This window comes from Eptesicus fuscus, chromosome 7, assembly GCF_027574615.1.
Source record: "Eptesicus fuscus isolate TK198812 chromosome 7, DD_ASM_mEF_20220401, whole genome shotgun sequence".
NCBI classification, from domain to species: domain Eukaryota; kingdom Metazoa; phylum Chordata; class Mammalia; order Chiroptera; family Vespertilionidae; genus Eptesicus; species Eptesicus fuscus.
Window position 1 is genome coordinate 104802293 of NC_072479.1, and position 6255 is coordinate 104808547.

Here is a 6255-nt window from a genome sequence, read left to right on the forward strand (position 1 = left end):
CTGTTTTGTCCCGCTCTGGCCTGCACAGGTCTGCTCCCACAAAACCAGCCAGGACGTGGCCTCACACCTGTGCCACACCATGCCACGTCCCACCCAGTGCCACCGAGCAGGACACATATGCCTGGAGCCTGCTCCCACCCAAAGTCAGGGCCACATGGTCACATCACCTGGACGAGGACGGTTCCCCACTTGGGCGTCTCCAAGACACCGACATGGGGATCACCCCGTCTTCAGTTCCTCGGCGGGTTCCCGCGTCTCAGGCATTGAGAGAGCTTGTTTGGAGGTTCTAGCGGGGAGCGCAGCTGCTCGTACACCCTCGACCGAAGACGGTCCTCTCCTCTGGGGGGAAGGTCGTCCTCTTCGACGGAGCGCGCGGCTTCGGGAGGGACGCACGTGGATCGGTGAGGGAGGAGGGGGACACCCGCCCAGCCAGCCAGATCAGCGAATCAACCCTGGCGATCCATGGGGTGACAGATGTCGCAGCCAGATGGCCCTCACATCCCTCGGGCATTCTGAAAGCACCGTTCCTCGCAGACACTTCCGGCTCACTTTTACCGAGTGCGGAAGCTCGCTCAGTGTTACAGTGTTGCCGTGGGTCCCCAAGTGGCACACGTGTCAACAACGAAAGTGATACATTGAGGTGAGAGTTTGAAACTTTGAATGAAGACTCCCCATGCCCAGCCTTGACGGGATACATTGTAAGTACTTTCTACCAGTGGAGACAGAAGCTTCCTTGGGGACTTTTCCTGTGCCCTGGAGTCAGGGGGACTGGAAGCCACCACCGGGTTCCGTTCTGATGCTAAGTCTCATCTCACCCATGTCGGCTCCCGGCTCGGACAAATTGAAGGTCATCCTGTGATGATGGTAAAGCGAGATATTTGTTATCATAGGTGACTAGTCCTGGGAATCCAGATTTCCTTGATACGAAATAATATTAGATGCTGAAACTAATTTTTTTTAAAAAGTACCTGTAACAGTCTCAAAATGTACATTCATCAGAAAAGGGGCATTGCTCTTACTGGTTCAGTTTATAACAAAGGAGTGTTAATGAGCTTGAACTTGTAAAAGAAGCTGTGCACCAGTTCTTACACTGTGAAATAAACATGCAGCCATACAGCGCTGCTGTTGGTTGCATGTAAGATGTCACGGAAAGTGTCCCGCAGCTAAAAAGATGAAGAGGTGTTGAAACCACGATGGAAGGCAGCGGGAAGCCATCAGGGGCTGCTCTCGGACCCCAGACCAGCTGTTCCCCAAGGCCCTGCTGCCCAGGAGGGACCTTGTTGAATCACCATCTGTGAAACTGGACAAGGGCTGCCTGGGGTGGGGAGGGGCGTCCATGCCTCGCTGGGGGTCGGGGGACTTCCAGGTGAGCTGGTCCCGGGCCCTCTCCCGCCGAGAGCCCGGGGTTGTATGCAGCCGGGTCACTACCACGGCAGCAGCAGCAGCGGAGGAGGTCAGGCCCCCCCAGGCACCCCCCTGGGGTTCAGTATCTCACTGGGTCCCGGTCACGTCCGGGTGTCAGAGAAAGGAGGGGGAGAGGCTGAGCCTCACAGACCCAGTTTTATCTTCTGTGAAAAAGGGTGCTGCTTCCAGCAATTAGGACATTTAGGCCCAGAGGTTCCTGTGCTTTTTTTACTTTTTGCTTTGTTTTGGGTTTTGTTCTAATAGACTTTATGGACTTGGGCAAGTCACCTCGTTTCTTGGCCTCAGTGTCCTTGTCTGGACAGAGGAACGATGGCTCACCCCTACTGGGGGGCGGGGGGTTAAATGCGGTCACGGACTAAAGCATTCTGCACGGCGCCGGCACACAGTAGGTGCTCACTCCGCGGATGCTGGCACTGCCTTTGGCATCGTGCACGTGTCCACCTGAGCCGCCTCCTGGTCGGTGGAGGGGAGAGGGACAGGTGACAGGCCAGGCAGGCCCCGTGGACAAGCTAGCTCCCTCGCCATCCAGCCCCACGCCCTCTACCTCCTCGCATTGGCTCCCGCCATCCGGTCACTGCCGACGAGCCCTCCCAGACACTGCCCTCCGCCCCGGAGACCCTCCTCGGTGACTCCCCTCTGACACGCACGATGCCCGCACCTAGGCCTGAATGGAGAGCGCACAGTCCCCCTCTGAGCAATTCATTGTGGTTGGGCGCCCCAGGAGGCAGCTGAGAGCAGGGCTCCGGAGGGGCCAAGCAGCGCCCTGGGGGGCTTTGGGGGGCCCTAAGGGGCTCCTAAGAAAAGCACATCCTCAAAGATAAGCAGCACAGCCCGGCCAGCATGGCTCAGGGGTTGAGTATCAACCTATGAACTAGGAGGTCAGGGTTCGATTCCCGGTCAGGGCACAGGCCCAGGTTGTGGGCTCCATCCCCAGTGTGGGGCGTGCAGGAGGCAGCCGATCCATGGTTCTCTCTCATCAGGGATGTCTCTCTCTCTCTCTCCCTCTTCCTGCACTCCCCGCCCCGAGAGGGGCAGAGCTAAGGGTGCTGCCCCGAGGGTGAGTTTCAGGGGCGCTGGACCTCAGCTCCCTGGAATCATCACCCACGAGGAATGTGGGCACCATCTCTCCACCTCCCAGGCCGCCCCGCCCTGCTGCCTGGTTCCCACTCCCACGGCCTCTGCTCCTCCCAGGCCATCCCGTGCCGCCTCACTCCCTGTCCCCCGCCCTCTGCAGGAGCCTCCAACCAGGTCTGAGACCCATCAGACCTGCCCGCCAATCAAACAGCCCACAGCAACTTCAAGCAGCTCCTGCCCTGGCTGGTGTGGCTCAGTGGATAGAGTGTCAGCCTGTGGACTGAAGGGTCCCAGGTTCGATTCTGGTCAAGGGCACGGACCTCAGTTGTAGGCTCAGTCCCTGGCTCTGGTCAGGAAGCGTGCAGGAGGCAGCCAATGGATGTTCCTCTCTCTGCCTCACCCCTCCCTTCCACTATCTCTAAAAAAATCAATGGAAAAATATCCTCGGGTGAGATTAACAAAAATCAAACAAACAAACAAAAAAGTTCAAGCAACTCCTCTGCCCGTGGACTGCCCGTGGCCACCCACTTCCTCCCCCCTCTGGGCCCGGTCAGCAGACACAGATCCAGCCAGAGCTGCCGGTCGGCAGGTTAACACACACCGGCACATGCTTGGGTTGCGGGCTCAATCCCCAGTGATGGGCGTGCAGGAGGCAGCCGATCAGTGATTCTCTCTCATCATTGATGTCTCTCTCTCTCTTCCTCTCTGAAATCAATACAAATATATTTTAAAAAAGAAGAAGAGCCCTGGCCGGTTTGGCTCAGTGGATAGAGCGTCGGCCTGCGGACTGAGGGGTCCCAGGTTCGATTCCGGTCAAGGGCATGTACCTTGGTTGTGGGCACATCCCCAGTAGGGGGTGTGCAGGAGGCAGCTGATCGATGTTTCTCTCTCATCGATGTTTCTAGCTCTCTATCCCTCTCCTTTCCTCTCTGTAAGAAATCAATAAAATACATTTAAAAAAAATAAAATAAATAAAAAAAGAAGAAGATAAGCAGGACTCAGAAGGTCACATTTGAGGGGCAGGTGCAGGGACCTGAGGTGGAGCCCAGGCAGATCCCCAAAGGCCGAGTGCAAACAACCCTCCTCAGAGGGCAAGCCCAAGGTCAGGGCAGCAGCCAGGGCGAATCCAGCAGCCCGAGGTCCTGCTCCCGGTACCCAGCCCCCAGGCCTCCGGTCCCGGCAGCTCCGGGGCCTGGTGCTGGGAGCAGGGCCGGCCTCCCACTGTCCCTCCTGACCCGCCCTTCCTGTGGGACAGCTCCACTCTCTGTGCAACTGGTTCCAGCGGTGGCCGGTTTCAGGTTGCGGCACGTGCATCATCGAGGCTGATGCGAGTATCATGTGGGCACCGGGAGCCCGCCCGCCCGGCTGGGCTAATTACAGGTCACGGCACGTGTGCCCGGACAGCCGGCACCCAGAGCCAGGCCTCCCGGGACAAGGCCTGGGCGCCAGCCACCGCGTGCTCATTCATGCTGTCACTAGGCCAGCCTTCCTGGAGCACCTGCCAGGGCAGATCACAGGCTCTGCTCCAGGGGCGGGGGGGGGGGGGGCGCCCCACAGGGTCAGACTGGCCCGGGCTTCTCCAGCCCCCAGAATAAGCATGGCTGTCACCCAATGACCTCCGTCCATGGCGACAGGCCGTGACTATGCTGAGACATAGCAGCTCCTGCTTCCTCACAACTTGGCACTTGGGGAAACTGAGGCTCAGAGAGATGAAGTGACTTCTCCAAGGTCATGCAGCCTTTGGCTCCAGAGCCATGCCCTTGGCACTACCCACGCCCACTAAGTCCCAGTGGGCGGCCCGGAGAGAGAGGACGTGCCTGGCCAGTGTCTGCAGCCTGGGCCTCGCGAGCAGGGCCTTGGAACCGGCCTGGTGCTGGAGGCTGTTGCCAGGCACCTGCTCTGTGATGCCCTCGCCCATCTAGCCCCGTGCTCTCTCCCGCCTCCTGGCATTGGCTCCCGCGTCCTCCCTCACCTGCTAGCTCCCCCCCCCCCCGCCAGACATGAGCCCATCCTCTTCCTCGGAGACCCTCCTCGGTGCCTCTTTCAGGAAGGCCTCTCAGACCAGCCTCCCTCAGGAAATGCAGGCCTGGCCGGGCCTCCCAGCGCCCCCATGGCCTCCCACCCCACAGCTTGAAACTGACCGAATCCTCCATCCCGGCACCCGGCACCCGGCACCCGGCAGCTCCTCCTGGGCTCAGGCCTCGGAGAAGAAAGGTCCCGATGAGAGAGGACAGAGACACAGTCTCCAGAGGAGAACTCAGTGCTGACCAGAAGAAGAGGTGAATTTTTTTAGAGCAGTTTTAGGTTTACAAAAAAATTGACCAGAAAATAGAAAAGTCCCCACCTGCCTACATGTCTCTCCTCCCCTCCATCTAGCCCCTGGTATTTACACCCATGTTACATCCATTTGTTACAACTGATGAGCCTATATTAGCACAGCATCGTTATTATTATTATCCTAATAAAGACAGAATATGCAAATTGACCATAACTCCACGACAAAGATGGTGGCGCCCACAGCCAATAAGGAGGGAATATGCAAATTGACGCGACAAGGCGAGAGGCGGAAAGGCAGCTCTGGCCGGAGCGAAGGCGGTGCCGTCAGCCATGGGAATGAAGGCCTATTCTTGCACGAATCTTCGTGCATCGGGCCTCTAGTCTATATATAAAAGGCTAATAGGCTAAGTGTCCGACCATCAGACCAGTCGCTATAACGTACAGTGACCACCAGGGGCCAGATGCTCAACGCAGGAGCTGCCGGGACGCGCACTGGCCGTTTACAGAGAAACGGCACCTCAGACTTGGTGCCCCTAAAGCAACACTCGGCTTCCCCCAGGTGGGACACAGGCCCAGCCACCACCCCGGAGCAACACCCCACCAAAACGCAGCCTACACTGCCGAGACTCCATGGTGCAAAATGCAGCCCACAGCCCAGCCCAGCCTGGAAATGGTCGCTGTGAGTGCCAGGTAATGATGTCATGCAGCAACGCCCTGCTTCCTCTCCCTAGCGACTAGCCTCCTGGCAGTTTCTTCAGCCCAGGAACACGACTTGCTTTACAGCCAGGTGCAAACATTTCACACCTTAACCAAATGTCTGTGAAGCGTTTTCCGTGCCTCATCTCATTTGATCCTCGCAGAAGTCCTGGAGTAGGTAGATAGGAGACTCGGTGGAATCCTATTTTCTTTTCATTAGCCGGAAAATGGAGATTTAGAAACTTGACCCGACTGAAAAGAAGAAATGGTGGACCTTGAAAATGACTTCAGGTTTTCTCACTGTGCAGAATATAGTCAAACACTGCTGCAGTTAAATACTTTACCCTTTGTTCTCCCTGCGTGATCTACAATAATAATCTGCTTCGTGTTGAGAATCATTGATTGGCTGCCTCCTGCACATCCCACACTGGGAATCAAGCCTGCAACCCGGGCATGTGCCCTGATCAGGAATTGAACCGTGACCTCCTGGTTCATAGGTCAACACCCAACCACTGAGCCACGCCTTATTATTAATTGGAGTCCATGGTTTTCACTGGGCTCCATTCTCTGTGTTGTACATTATATGGATTTTGACCAGTGCATTATGGCATGTGTCCTGCTTACTATGTCATTCAGATGGTTTCCCTGCCCTAAAAATCCTCCGTGCTCCGCCTACTCGTCCTTCGCCCCACCCTCAACCCTTGGCCGGCCCCGACCTCTTTCCTCCTCCATGCCTTCGCCTTTTCCAGAATATCTGATGTTGGAATCATACGGAATGCAGCC